Genomic DNA, 15,891 nt, shown 5'->3' with positions numbered 1-15,891 from the left:
TGAATCGAGCTTGACCCTGATAGTTTATGAATGAGGCACTGCATTGCAGGGCCCCCTCCGCTAGTATACGTATTAATGGGATAGGATGATTCGTGGCATCTTCTAGTTTGAGAAAACGGTATCCACATGTGCAACGATATTTGCACGTGTGGATATCATTTCTATTTTCCCGCTGCCTCTCTCCATTTCTCTACTCTTTCTATTTTCCTCCTCCTCCCTCCCTCTCAAGTCTCAAGCCACTTGATCGTCCTTCTCTCTCCTCGCTCTGTCTTCGTCTGAAGGTTTTCAGATCTCTGTCCAGAAAAGGGATAAAACCCTCATCTCTATTTCTACGGTTAAGAAACAAAGGATGAAATCCTAGCTCTAGCTCGTGATTTTTTTTTTGTAGGTTTCATGGTTGTAGCTTATTCTAGCCCTTTTTTTCTTGCATTTTCAGGTATTCAAAGCCGTAACTGTTGATTGTAGCATACAGGTACAGGTCATCGCTTCATATCTCTGTCCAGGAAAAGGGATAAGACCCTCATCTCTGTTTCTATGGTTGAGAAGCAAAGGATGAAACCCTAGCTCTATGTGGCCCCAAAGTATGCAACCACATGCAGGGTGTTTGATAAGTCAGACGTTTACAACTTTGGTGTTGTTCTTTTAGAATTAATGCAAGGGAAGAAATCTCTGGATCCATCATTCTATGAACATGGGAATGGCTTTAATATTGTTGCCTGGAGCAAATTGCTAATCAAAGTGTGTCGTGCTTCTGAGCTTTTTCTCCCCAGAGCTGTGGGACGCAGGGCCCAAGGAGAATCTGTTGGGCATGTTAAAGTTGGCATTAGACTAGACAGTGGAGTCACTTTCTGTGCGGCCATCAATGAAGTATGTTGTTGAGAAACTAAAGCAGTTACAGACTATCTAACAGCTGACCCTACTGTCTCAGTTCTATATTGTTGGGATAGAAATCAGGTTATGGTGCTCATGCCCTTAAGGTCATAAATAAGATCAGGTCAGTTGCTCAGTCATAAATAATAACTGACAATGCATTCCCTTGTTTTCTTGCCGGACCAATCAGGAACAATTTTACTAATATAAAAAGATACAAGTTTGGAATCATTATTTACCTGCCCTACACAAGGGGGGCAGGTGAAAAATATAAAACAACTTGATTTATGAATGTAATTTTAGTGAGATCAATGTTGACTTATAATATCAAGTAATGTCATAGCTATTCTATTTTACACAAACAACCAAATATGTGCTTTCAGTTGCGTGACTGGTTTATGTAATTCTGATAGATCCGAGTAATTAGATGCATACAATTTGAAATTCTAGGCTATGGTTGTTCAGGATGTTAATGTTAAAAGATAAAACATGGACTCATGTGGCAATTTTTTCTGATTCTCAAAAAACTCTCAAAGCTATCAATGGTTTTTTGGTTAATCTATTTTAATAGTCTCTTGGTATATATAAATATTTAAACAATATATCTATTTTCTTTTTGTTATGTTCCTAGGTGAGTTGTAGAACCAACAGATATAATGGCCTCCCATATGAAAAAACACTAATATACAGGTCACATATGACAATCTTCCATATGCTCCTCTACAGAAATCATGTTGTCTTGTCGCATTTTATTTTAGAGGTTATTTTAAATAATTTTTATTTTTCCATTAAGATTTGTTCAAACTGGTTGTACTTGGATATCTTACCCAAGTATGACCCGGAACATGATACGATTTATTCTATAGTAAAGTTGGTTGATGTAATGATGGTTATGGGAAAATTCCACTTTTATTTTTTAAATGTTTCTTTTATTTACAAAAAAAATTATATTGGATTTTAGTTTTAGTTTATTTTGTTATACTTTTACAGTTTAAACTTTTAATAGTTTTATTAGCATTAATCAATAATAATTATTTAAAAACTTACATTCAGTTAAATTAATTACTTCCATTTAATTACATTAAGTGATTAATTAACTCTATAAATAATCTTTCTCAGTACATGATTTTAGTCGTAATCTTGGTAATTGCCTATGCTTAGCACGGGAGGCCCTTGCCAACCCTTACAATTGGCATGCTAGCCCAATCTAGTTCAGATTTGCGTCCCACAACACATCCCTGCAATGTATTGGGAATATCATCGGAAGATGTTCCCAATATATAACGGGGTTGTACTGTGGAACGCTGTGGGGCACAGATGTGAACTCAGCCCAATCTGATCCTAAGATGAAAGTATATCACTAGGTGTGGTGATTCAGGCGATCCATTTTTTATTAATTGCATCTTTGTGCTGAATCGGGTCAGAAGGGTGAACTGGGTACCGTTGTTGGGCTAGCTCCCCTTTAGGGTTCAATCCCAACCAAGGATTACTTACTGGTTTCGATTGGGTTCATGTTAAGATCTAGGTTGTCAGGTTGAGTTAAGATCTTCCAATCCTGCCCAACATTGAATTGAACTCCGCTTAAGAAAATCTCAGACTGGTTTCGAACATAAATCACGCTAGTGAGGAATTAGGATGTGAATATAATTAAGAAGAAAAATATTAATCCCATACACAGGACGGTGACATTAATCTTAAAGCAAATCTCCTCCCGGTCTAGTCGGATTGTCCAATTGCATGTCAACCCAGACCAAAGGAAGAGAACCCCGGTTTGGTCGAGCCAAAACATAAGACGAGTTAGAATTTGTAAGTAATCCCCAGCTCTTAAGAATTAAGAGTGCAGAGCTGTTAGATGGAATTTAATATGACAATTATTTGATTGAACTAACTACTTAAAAAGAGGGATAGGAACATTTCTACAAGTCGTTTTTGTGATAAATTTTTTACTTTTCAAACATCCCATTGGTATTGTGGGAGTGGGAAAAGGAGGTCTATACTATTTTTTTTTCATTCACACGTCACTAGTCCTGCTGATGATTCCCGAAAATCCGTGTGTACCGATTCGGCATCCGACTTGAGTCCGTTAGGATTCAAGATTCAAATCAAAGGTCTTCAAATCCATCGAATTTTAGAAACATATTTTTAATAATTAGATCAAATTCATATTTTTCTGGATTTGATCCTTTTACAACCCTATTCATCACCATATATGTTTTTGGCTTTGAAAATTGCAAATTTGAAAGTCCATCCAAACACAACCTTAATTTCTTAATAGCCCAAATGAAAAGTACAAGTGTGCAAGAACGAGTAATAAGATTTTCAAACATAACCAGCGCAGCCAAGTCCAAATGAGTTAGCCCAAGCTTGTCCAACCTAAGTTGTGTTGGGTTCAAGTTTAACTCAGGCACAGTAGACCTGTTCAAGGGCTGGGATAGGACCGGGGGCTTGGGTTGATTTTACCACATATCAACAAGAAGTATCCAGGCCTAAGCCCAACCTGATCCCAACCCGATGCTTGTGGCTCGAGCCCGAGTCTGGGGCCTCAAATTTATGCTTTCAGCTCGAGCCTGCGACTAAGCCCACAGGCAAACCTACCCAGCTACCTGACCTATGAACAGGTCTAGGCTCAGCTTGGGTTGTCCAACTTAGGCTTTAATCTTGGGCTGGGCTGTGGTGGGTCTGGGCCTGAGGTCTAAGTCTTATGATTTAGGATGGATTGGCACTAAGCAGGCCCAATCTGCCCAGCTGCACCCTTGTGCATATTGAAGATTGCTAACTTTTTGAGGTGTAGTTTTTCACTGTTCTCATCATAACAAAGTAACAAAATTTCTCCAGAACTGTAAGAAATTATAATTGAATTTTTCTGGGTATGCCTTAATATACACCCCTTAACCTTACTATATAGCCTTGGTTAAATGAGCATATACATTGAGTGGTCTTCACTCTTTGGCCTTGGTTGCCTAGTCCAATGTCTAGCGACGGTTGCAATAGGGCTTAATCCGAACTCCGAAGCCCGATTAAGTCTAGTTTTAGTGGGATTTGCTATAATTGAGTACCCCAATTTATAAAACCCAGACCTTGGATTCTACATGATTTAGTCAAAGAGACTATATATCACCAAGCAGGAAGTTAGCACATCAGACATCGTCGGATAATTGCTTCAAGAATCATACTGAATCCAACCAACAGAAAATTTTGGAAGATGACAGGTCTCCCTCTCAGATGCTACTTCGTCTTAGTTATTATCATGACTTTGACAAAATTTCTTCCTTCAATACCAAATGTGTGTGTGAGAGAGAGGTTATAGAATCTAAGATATAACATGCTGTAATGGGTCACAGAGATCTAGTATAATAGGTTCTTTTATTTCAGTTAGTCAAGGATTGATGGATACTTTTTTTATTTTATTTGCTTTATAATAATAAAAGGGTTTCATTAAAAGTCTGGGATACTTTAAAGTTTTTAAAATATTTGTATATTGATATTATCTGGATATACCAATACCAATATCAATATTTTAATCTTTGCCTTTATTTCAATGTAAAAGTGGAAGAAAGCAAAGTATCATGCATCCCTTTGGTTTTACATCGAACCATGAAAGTGATCGTTGTGTTTTGAAAAGAGCGATAGGTGAAGAGTGTAAAGTTTTATATTGATAAAATCGATGTAGTATTTATATCGATAATTGATGTAAACTTTTACATTTGATAGGTTTTACATCAATTATTGACGTAAAACTCCACACCATCCAAACATACGTAAAACTGAGCTGGAATGGAATTTTACGTCGGTCATGATTACACTCTCCTTCCAAATGCAAACAAAATAGAACTGGTGTAAATTTTTACACCATTTTTTATTTACACCAATTCTAAATGCAGTTTTTATGTTGAACCAATCAAAACTTCCAGTCTCTGCTTGGTTGGAGTATGAATGCAAATTTGTAAAGTGCAAAACAAAAGTGTTTGGTTCATGTGAGTGCAAAGTGGTTCAAGATTTACACACTCACTTTGCACTCAACTCATTTGTTTCGAAAGACACAAATAAGAATACAATTTTTTTGGATGTTTGGCATTTCCATTAATGTAAATACAACTGTTTCTTGCTACCAAATGGTGTTCCAGCTACTCCCACCATTAAATAAATATAAAAAATAACAAGCTGCTCGCACATACAACGGGCATCTTGATAAAAAATAACAACATAAAAACAACCAGCTACTCCCACCATAAATGCAAATACAACGGTCTCTTCTACTAAGTAAATTAGTTTTTCTCTCCTCTTCACACCAACGACGACTATTCTTTTTGAATAGGAATATGGAACTTCCAAACGGCATAGAATTAGCAGCCCAGGCATCTTGTCACAAATGTATTCGCTCTGATCTTTATCAAAATGCTGGAAAGCTTTATATATAGATGTTCGTCTCTTTCTAGCTTGTGCCTATGCATGGTTGTAGTAATAAATTCAATATAGTCGATTGTTCCATCTTATGTAACCGTTTTTGGTCACATACCATTTTTTGGGATGTATAAATTTTTTGGCTAAGTACCTCGTGTTTGACCTGGTGGTGACGTGCCTTGGTGATGAGCTACTTGGTGGCGAACTTCCTGGGGGAGAACTGCCTGGTGATGCTCCCTGGTGGCGAACTGCCTAGGGGCGAACTGCCTGGTGGCGAGCTGCCCGGTGGCGAACTGTCTGGTAGGGATCCCTGGTGGCGAACTGCCTGATGGCGAACTGCCTGGTGGCGAACTGCCTGGTGGCACTGCCTGGTGATGAACTGCCTGGTGGCGAACTGCCCGACAGTGCTCCCTGGTGGCGAACTGCCTGGTAGTGCTCCCTGATGGCGAACTGCCAGGTGGCGAGCTACCTGGTGGCGAATTGCCTGGGGGCGAACTGCCTGGTGGCGAACTGCCCGGCAGTGCTCCCTGGTGGTGAACTGCCTGACGGCGAACTGCCTAGTAGTGCTCCCTGGTGGCGAACTCGTCACTTGACTTGCTCCTAGGCGGTCTGCAACTCAGAGGATGGTGGAGCTCCCTGGTGCAGCGCTACCCGACTACCCCCCGCGTGAGGTGATTTTCTCTCCTTTGTAGACGGCGGGAGCTGAGGGACCTGCGGGAACTGAATCAGAGGACCCGGGGGTATTTTCCCGGCGGGGACTCTCCGATGCCTAAGTTAGCATTCTGATTACAGAGGGCTTGGAGAGAAATGAGAGAGCTAGAGAGCGGGGGTTACCATACTCTTTTCTCCTCTCTCCCCTGGCTTTGGGGGTCGGAGTCCTTATATAGTGGTGCCCTCGCGGGTTAGGTGGGTGAAAAGCCTTCAAATGGTAAGACGTCATATCCCGTCAGAATCGGGGTATGGTGATGAACTCCTCGAGGTTGTCAGGCTGGCGCTTGTGCCAGGCGGCCAGGTCGGCGCCTGGGCCAGGTTGTCAGGTCGGCGCCTGTCAGTCGACGGGTCGGTGTCTGGGCCAGGTTGCCAGGCCGGCGCCTGTCTGTCGGCGGGTCGGTGTCCGGGCCAGGTTGCCAGGTCGGCGCCTGTGTCAGTCGGCGGGTCGGTGTCCGGGCCAGGTTGCCAGGTCGGCGCCTGTGTCTGGGTCAGGTTGTCAGGTCGGCGCCTGTGTCCGGGTCAGGTTGTCAGGTCGGCGCCTGTGTCCGGGTCAGGTTGTCAGGTCGGCGCCTGTGTCCGGACCAGATTGCTAGGTCGGCGCCTGTGTCCGGGCCAGGTTGCCAGGTCGGCGCCTGTGGCAGGCTGATCCGGCCAGGTCGCGCGCAGGTCGCACCAAGCCAGCCAGACTGGTGCCCGGGGGGGAGACCAAGTTGGTAAGTTGTTGCCTGGGTGCTTGCCTAGTTGTCACGAGGTGCCACGTGTCGCAATTTCACTAGAGGGCCAAATTTGCCCTCATCAATTGCCCCCCACTCCCGAGCTGAGAGTAACTCAGCGAAGGGAGTAGATTTCTTTTGGCCCGTAAGTCGACGAGCTAGTAAGTTTTGATCCAATTCCTTAGGCTTTGAGAGCTGCCTGTATGTGGCGAGCTGCTAGTAAGACGAGGGGGTCTCCGCCAGTTCAGTAGTGTAGCCCTTAGGCTCTGGGGCAACTTATAGTTCACTTTTGCTGATTTTGTTCCTACTGAGAAAGCGATTGGATATTTAGCAATAGTGTGGCCCGTAGGCTTTGGGAGTGACTCATAGTCTACTCTTTTTTGATTTTTGCCCGTGCCGGAGAGGCGACCGGGCCTTAAGCAGTAATGTGGCCCGTAGGCTTTGGGAGTGACTCGTAGTCTACTCTTTTTTGACTTTTGCCCGTATTGGAGAGGCGACCGGGTCTTAAGCAGTAATGTGGCCCGTAGGCTTTTGGGAGTGACTCGTAGTCTACTCTTTTTTTATTTTTGCCCGTGCCGGAGAGGCAACCGGGTCTTAAGCAGTAATGTGGCCCGTAGGCTTTTGGGAGTGACTCGTAGTCTACTCTTTTTTGATTTTTGCCCGTGCCGGAGAGGCGACCGGGTCTTAAGCAGTAATGTGGCCCGTAGGCTTTTGGGAGTGACTCGTAGTCTACTCTATTTTGATTTTTGCCCGTGCCGGAGAGGCGACCGGGTCTTAAGCAGTAATGTGGCCCGTAGGCTTTTGGGAGTGACTCGTGGTCTACTCTTTTTTGACTTTGCCCGTGCCGGAGAGGCGACCGGGTCTTAAGCAGTAATGTGGCCCGTAGGCTTTTGGAAGTGACTCGTAGTCTACTCTTTTTTGACTTTGCCCGTGTCGGAGAGGTGACCGGGTCTTAAGCAGTAATGTGGCCTGTAGTCTTTTGGGAGTGACTCGTAGTCTACTCTTTTTTTGACTTTGCCCGTGCCGGAGAGGCGACTGAGTCTTAAGCAGTAATGTGGCCCGTAGGCTTTGCCTGTGAGGTGTCGAGCTATGATTGTGTTGCATCAGCTTCGTAATGCTGGTCACCCACTCCTACAAGAAGCTACTAGGAGCTCGACCTTCGGGGGCAACACTACTAACTTTAGGTTGCTAGCTCACATGGGAGCCTTGGAAGGCTCGACCGGTAAGGGCGCCTATGTAGTCTGTTGGTCGTCAACTCCCGCGGAAGCCACGAAGAGCTCATCTTTGTAGGGGGACCTTGCGGAGAGGACTGATGAGGCATTATCTGAATCGAAAGTAAAGTTGATAGAGCTACTTAGTCTGTTAGCCCCCTGCATAGTTTTTGAGTTCATAAAAAATGTAAACTATAAAGTGATATCTTCAAAAAAGTGAGGACTTAGCTTTGGTAGGATGAGAACTTAGCTTTTGTTGGATGAGAACTTAGCTTTTCGTAGCGTTTCCCACAGACGGCGCTAATTGATGTAACCGTTTTTGGTCACGTACCATTTTTTGGGATGTATAAATTTTTTGGCTAAGTACCTCGTGTTTGACCTGGTGGTGACGTGCCTTGGTGATGAGCTACTTGGTGGCGAACTTCCTAGGGGAGAACTGCCTGGTGGCGAACTGCCTGGTGATGCTCCCTGGTGGCGAACTGCCTAGGGGCGAACTGCCTGGTGGCGAACTGCCCGGTGGAGAACTGTCTGGTAGTGTTCCCTGGTGGCGAACTGCCTAATGGCGAACTGCCTGGTGGTGCTGCCTGATGGCGAACTGCCTGGTGACGAACTTCCAGATGGCGAACTGCCTGGTGGCGAACTGCCCGGCAGTGCTCCCTGGTGGCGAATTGCCTGATGGCGAACTGCCTGGTGACGAACTGCCTAGTAGTGCTCCCTGATGGCGAACTGCCAGGTGGCGAGCTACCTGGTGGCGAACTGCCAGGTGGCGAGCTACCAGGTGGCGAATTGCCTGGGGGCGAACTGCCTGGGGGCGAACTTCCTGGTGGCGAACTGCCTGGTGGCGAACTGCCTGATGGAGAACTGCCTGGTAGTGCTCCCTGGTGGCGAACTCACCACTTGACTTGCTCCTAGGCGGTCTGCAACTCAGAGGATGGTGGAACTCCCTGGTGCAGCGCTACCCGACTACCCCCGCGTGAGGTGATTTTCTCTCCTTTGTAGACGGCGGGAGCTGAGGGACCTGCGGGAACTGAATCAGAGGACCCGGGGGTATTTTCCCGGCGGGGACTCTCCGATGCCTAAGTTAGCATTTTGATTACAGAGGGCTTGGAGAGAAATGAGAGAGCTAGAGAGCGGGGGTTACCATACTCTTTTCTCCTCTCTCCCCTGGCTTTGGGGGTCGGAGTCCTTATATAGTGGTGCCCTCGCGGGTTAGGTGGGTGAAAAGCCTTCAAATGGTAAGACGTCATATCCCGTCAGAATCGGGGTACGGTGATGAACTCCTCGAGGTTGTCAGGCTGGCGCTTGTGCCAGGCGGCCAGGTCGGCGCCTGGGCCAGGTTGTCAGGTTGGCGCCTGTCAGTCGACGGATCGGTGTCCGGGCCAGGTTGCCAGGCCGGCGCCTATCTGTCGACGGGTCGGTGTCCGGGCTAGGTTGCCAGGTTGGCGCCTGTGTCAGTCAGCGGGTCGGTGTCCGGGCCAGGTTGCCAGGTCGGCGCCTGTGTCCGGGTCAGGTTGTCAGGTCGGCGCCTGTGTCCGGGTCAGGTTGTCAGGTCGGCGCCTGTGTCCGGGCCAGATTGCCAGGTCGGCGCCTGTGTCCGGGCCAGGTTGCCAGGTCGGCGCTTGTGGCAGGCTGATCCGACCAGGTCGCGCAGGTCGCGCGCAGGTCGCCCGCAGGCCACGCCAAGTCACGCCAGGCCAGCCAGACCGGTGCTTGGGGGGGAGACCAACTTGGTAAGTTGTTGCCTGGGTGCTTGTCTAGTTGTCACGAGGTGCCACATGTCGCAATTTCACTGGAGGGTCAAATCTGCCCTCATCACCATCCATCCACATCAACATGAAAAAGAAAGAAATGATCAACCCAAGAATTTCAGACATGTAAAATAAAAGATAATCTAGCTTTCCAAGTCAAGCCAACCCTGCCTTTAGTTCTTCATAGGTGATTATAAAGGAAAACAGTCTTGCTCCAAGCAGCTCTGAAGCAAACATTACTTCTGGACCTAGATTCAAAACAACCAGCTCACACCACTCACAACAAGAAGCAAACGTTGGAACATAACAGTGTGTTTGTACTTCCCAGAATGCTTTTGAAATGAAGTGGAATTATGGAAGTAAGAAAACGTATATCCACAACACAACAGATATGAAAACTTAAACCATAATATATATATATATATATATATATATATATATATATATATAATAATAATAATAATAGTTCATAACCGCAAACTGACGCTACAATCAAATTTCTCATACAATAAATATTAACAGAACTATCCCAAAATTCTCCTCCCTAGTCATTTCATCTCCCTTAAAATAGGAAGGATGCTCTTAATGCTATATTGCAACAAATAAGGATCAAAGCAGCAAAGAGCACCTGCAGCACTTGTCACAGAACAATTTGTCCTCAGCATTCAAAGTCTCTGTAGAGCACCAGCCCCTCATGAGTACCAATAATCCAATGTCCAATTGATACATTAGCAGTTGAAGCCCTACATGGCAAGTTAAAATATTTTAAACTCTAAAAAGACAATAGCAAAATCAGTAGAAATTTGCAATGACAAATTGAATATTTTCCTTCACCTGTCAAATAAGAATAAGTCCCAGAAGAATAATATCAGAAAGGAAGAAGGTTTGTCTTACTGAAATGTTGGAGCTAGAGCTCAATGAGTTAAACATATTTGTAGAAACCAAATTGAAGACATAATTATATCCAATACTCAAAAAAATATATCAAAACCAAAAGTCATCCACACGGATACAGAGTCATCAAGTTTACTAATCATAAGAAAAACAAGATATCAACATATAATATTTGTTTTTTCATAACCAAAACACAACAGGTAAGAATCATAATCAACAATTCAGACACATTAAGGTATCTATGGATGGGATAGCCCCAAAAAATACTATGCGCTGCTTTAGTAGAGCAAGCATTGCTCAACTGCAACCACAAAAAGAAGAGGATTTAGTAGAGCAAGCATTTATAAACCAATTATATCAAACCATGAAAGGGACAAAATGAGAGATAAGAGCGGTTTAAACCTGTGTAGATTAGTAAAAGTATCTCCTCTCACTATCAAGTCAATTTCCTAAAACAACTTAGAGATGATGGTGAAAGAAGGGCAGGATCCATCTAATGGACGCTATAAACGTTGCGGAATGGGTGGGCGAATTTTAAAATTTTTCTACCTTTTCCCAACTGGGAATCACATTCCCTAAATTTATAATACAATATTCAAGGATCCTACTTGAACCATAATCGAACTAGATCTGAACCAAAAGCAAAATGAAGGAATATACCTGATCCGGAGAAACAGTATCTCCCAAAGTTGGTGTTCACGCCCAAAGAAGAAACCAAGATCCACTCCTGCGGAATATGACACAGCTGTGGGTGGAACGGAACCAGCAGAGTGCGTCCTACACACTGGATCCTTCGCAAGAATCATCTGTAAACTCTGAACACCGAATCTTCTTCAGTCTTTTCTACAAGATTGATGTCAAGAACTGGTTTTTTGACTTCTTTCCTCTACAAAGATCGAATATTGTGAGAAGCAATGGCGGCGGTGGCTGGAGGAGAACTCCAAGGACGAAGACAGAAGAATTGCTTCTCTTTTCTCTGGAGTATGAATGAGATCTGATCTCTATTCGCAGGATGATTTCTTGCACCTCTAAACCCTTTGTTCGAAATCTGATATGTTTCTCTTAGGGTTTCTCCTTTTTTCTTCTTGATTAAGAAACCTCATAATTAGGAGTTATTCCAACCCAAATCAGTATTTGGATAGTGGATTATCTTAATCCTATCTGTAGATTAAGTTAGCTTACTCCTGATCTTATCAGGAGGTTACCAGATTCAAATCTGATTTGAATTTGGTCTCCCAGAATGGATAAAGTTAAAAGCCCAATCATTTTACTAACATTAATCTCAGATTCGCCCCATAGATGGGTGATCATATCAGCCCAACTCGAAATGGGCTTTTGGCCCATTTAGTGTACAGTGTTTAACTAGTTTCCAATCTGCTGTCCAGTTGGGCTTCTTTATATGGCGTAGGACCCAAGCATTGATCTACACACCAGCCACATGGGTTCGGCCCAGCCTTTATTACAAGGCCCAGCCGAATTTACTGAAAAACTCAGTAAACCCTTGAGCCCATCACATGGACCCTATGGGCCCAACACTTACATTAAGTGGTCCCTGGGCCAAGCCATCTTATAAAAACCCAGGGACTGTGGGCAGGTGCAAGATTAACCCATCAGGTACTATCCTAAATGGTCTTACACTTAACCTCTCAGCCTTTAATGATCAAGCACTGCCCGACAAGAGATGACCTCTCCCTCGGCTGCAAGGAACAGTGTCGCACTCTCCACTCACATGGATCCCGGGAATTAAAACCATTTGCAAATATTTCAAAACCGTACATATATATATATATTTGCAAAACAAAATTTCAACGATTGAAATCAACTGCCAGCAGTTTGGTTTCCATCAGAGAGAGTGCCTTTCCCGATCATTACCCTTGTCCGACAAAGGGACTGATCTTGTCACTATGATCAACCACTCAGATGAATTCTCGGATTGTCCCAACATACCCAGGTTTTGATCCCCGCTAAGGATCTCACTGATTGACATATCAAAGACAGCCCGATCCGACACCTAGTGAAGTGTCATAATCGAGTCTAGGGGTCAGGTGTAACTTTCCAGTTTTGCCCATCTGTCTCCAAGGTCCAGGGCAATACTGGAAATTTGGTCCAGTTCAAGGATTTAAGTAATCTCATACTGCATATGCCTTGGGTCTTACCTTGGTGGCCAAGATAGGCCATCCCAACACTTGGTGGCACACCAGTATCAGCCTTGGTAGGATAAATCTCCCCAGACTTATCCAATAGCTGTGAACATTTAAAACTAACACAAGTCTCTATAAGTGTCCAGTTTTAGGGTCTTACACAGAATTATATCAAACAACATGAATCAAACATGCACTTTAATTTATTTCCACTAAATAACAAAAGTACATCAAATCGGATTGAAGCTAAGGGCATACAAAACTGTCTAACACGAAGTATGTAGGAAACTTCATTTCCAAGTAGTAGGTGGAAATAACTACCCATAGGACATGAGTGATTGGCCGCCCTATTATGGCATTGTATGGGGAGGGGGTCGCGACCACCAGGAAATCGTGGTTGAGTCTAACCGCACAGAGCCATTGTATGGGGAGGGGGTCAAAGGGCCTTAATTTCTCTCCCTAACTGTTTCTCGACTTCTTGTCTGAACTCTTTGAACTTTTCAAAGGATTCAGACTTATGTCTCATTAGGTACACGTAACCATATCGTGAAAAATCATCTGTAAAGGTGATGAAATACACGTATTGATTCAGTGTCCTAACACTTAGGGGACCACATACATCAGTATGTATTAGGTCAAGTGTGCCTGCAGATCTTTCAAGCTTACCGTCAAATGGCCGCTTAGTTATCTTACCTTGAAGGCAAGACTCACAAGTGGGAAGATTTTCTATGGTTAGAAAATCCAAAGGACTGTCCTTTACCAGCCTTGTGATTCGGTCAATACCGATATGGCCAAGTTGGTAATGCCAGAGGCACGTGGGATTTACTGTATCACGATTCCTTTTCTTGGGATTTTGGACCGACGTAGTTTCGGTTAAGTTAGTTTCCAGAGAAGGATGTAAAACATAGAGACCGTTCTCCAGTTCCCCACATGCGATGAATTTGTTATTCCATTTAACAGTAATCATATTACTAAAATAAACAGTATATCCATCTGCACACAGTTTAGAAATAGAAATTAAATTTATTCTCAAGTTCTGTACATTAAGACAATCTTTAAGTACAATGACTCATTCTCTAAAAACTAATTCTACGGTTCCTATTGTCGCTGCTGCAAGACTTGCAGTCGTTCCCAAAAATAGCGTTACTTCGCCTTCACTCAATCTTCTGCTAACTTTGAATCCCTGCAGTGAGTTACACGCATGAGTTGAAGTGCCGGAGTCAACACACCAGGACACAGAAGTAACTAACATATTAGTTTCTATGACACAAGTTTCAATGTTACCTTTCTTAGATTCCAGGTAGGCAGGACAATTCCTCTTCCAATGGCCGGTCTGCTTGCAGAAGTGACAGACATCAGATGCCTTGTTCTTCTTCTGCTTCTTAGGCTTGGTAGTTTTCTTCTAGGGCTTCTTTGCCTTTCTCTTTTTCTTGCCCGATTTGTTAAGTTCAGCAAGCATAACCACAGGCTCATCCTTCTTGAGTAGATCATCGGCCCTCTACAACATATTGCTGAGTTCCTGGACACTGACATTTAGCTTATTCATGTTCTAGTTCATTGTGAACGCATTGAAGGAAAATGGCAAAGATTCAGGATAGCATCCACTTACGTGCCAAGATCTAGCCCGGATCCAAGAGCTTCGAGTTCGTTAATGTAACCCATCATCTGAAGACAATGGTCGTGAACTTTCTTCCCTTTGGACATTTACGCGGTCATGAACAGTTTCAGGACCTTCTGTTGAATAGAACGGTTCTGCTCTTCATACATTGTCTTTAAACTATCCAATATGTCATTGGCTAGTTCGATCTGATCGAACTGCTTCTGTATTGTGTTGTCTAGTGAGACAATGACAAAGCAACGGGATAGGGAATTCCTATCCTCCCAATCTTGGTAATCCCTTCTACGGGTCTCAGAAGCCCTATCACTCGGACGCTCCGGGGCAGGATTTTTCACCACCTTGTCTAACTTTTCGAAAGTTAGGACCAGCATAAGATTTCTGTACCAGTCGGCATAGTTTGGGCCCTTAAGCTTGCTATCGTCTAGAAGCTTTGCAAATTGACCGTTAGCCATTTTCTGATAAAACAACAAAGACGTTAATTCACAACCTTAGTTTGATTCATGTTACCTACATAGATATGACTTTTAATCTATGTTCCATTCCCATTTATTCATCTCTGAGATTTCTCTCTCAGTGACGGAGACAACGAAATGCCTCTAGAAATGTGAAAAATCACATGGGGTGCGTGAAACCAACTGTTTCAGCTGCATAACCCCACCACCTTTCTGTGACGGATCATATTCACTCATCAAATGAGTTTCACTTTGGACTCTGTTAAACAAGGTTCAGAGCCGTTTTCAGGTAAACATTTCTGTCCAATGAGTGCTCACCCATCATATTCAGATTACGCCAAGGTACCGTGAAAGTTCCCATTTTCTGATGAAACCCCTCCCACATCGGTCTATGACGCCCCTACCATCTTATGAAACACTTTGATAGATCTAACAGCAAATAGATAGTCCAATTTTATGGTGCGTTTCCTCATTACTGAAAGACCCATCATTGTGCTAATGATGAAAGGCCTTTAGAGAATCCATCATATGGATCTCCCTATCACATGCACTCATATTTGCTGGAGGGAACTAAATTACGCCCTAATTCTAATTATAGGTCAAACCAAAGTGGCTCCCACTAACTTTCATAAAGTCAGATTTCTGGTGGGCCTTAATCGGCTAGGGGTTCCGTACGCATCCCTTTTCAAGGTTGTGAAGCCCACCAAATAAGGAGGGATCATCCAATGACCTTAAGGGACACCATGGCAATGATATGCATTCAACCATGGTGTGCGCAAAAGCCACTAACGAGTCATCATGGGCCAAGTGCTTATGGCCCATGGTCGCAGCACATAAACATCCAAACATCACATGTAAAGGAAGAATTGATCAAATCAATTAACTGCTGTAAAGCCCATTTAACAGTCTATTTAAAAACCATATCATTAACAATTAATGTCTACTAGGTGTATAGACTGAATCGTAGTTAGCAGTTCGGCCCATATAGCTTTTCTCATAAGGTTGGGCTTTTGCAGTTTTAACCTTTTAAAACTGGGCTTTACAGGTGGTCCGAATTGATTCCTGTAATTGAACATCAGATTTGGAACAAAAAAGTGTGAGAAATATGGATTGAAAAACAGCCCCCTTCGAA

Source organism: Nelumbo nucifera, chromosome 1 (assembly GCF_055504915.1).
Source record: "Nelumbo nucifera cultivar China Antique chromosome 1, China Antique-T2T, whole genome shotgun sequence".
In the NCBI taxonomy this organism is placed as follows: domain Eukaryota; kingdom Viridiplantae; phylum Streptophyta; class Magnoliopsida; order Proteales; family Nelumbonaceae; genus Nelumbo; species Nelumbo nucifera.
Note: the sequence above shows the minus strand (reverse complement) of the source record.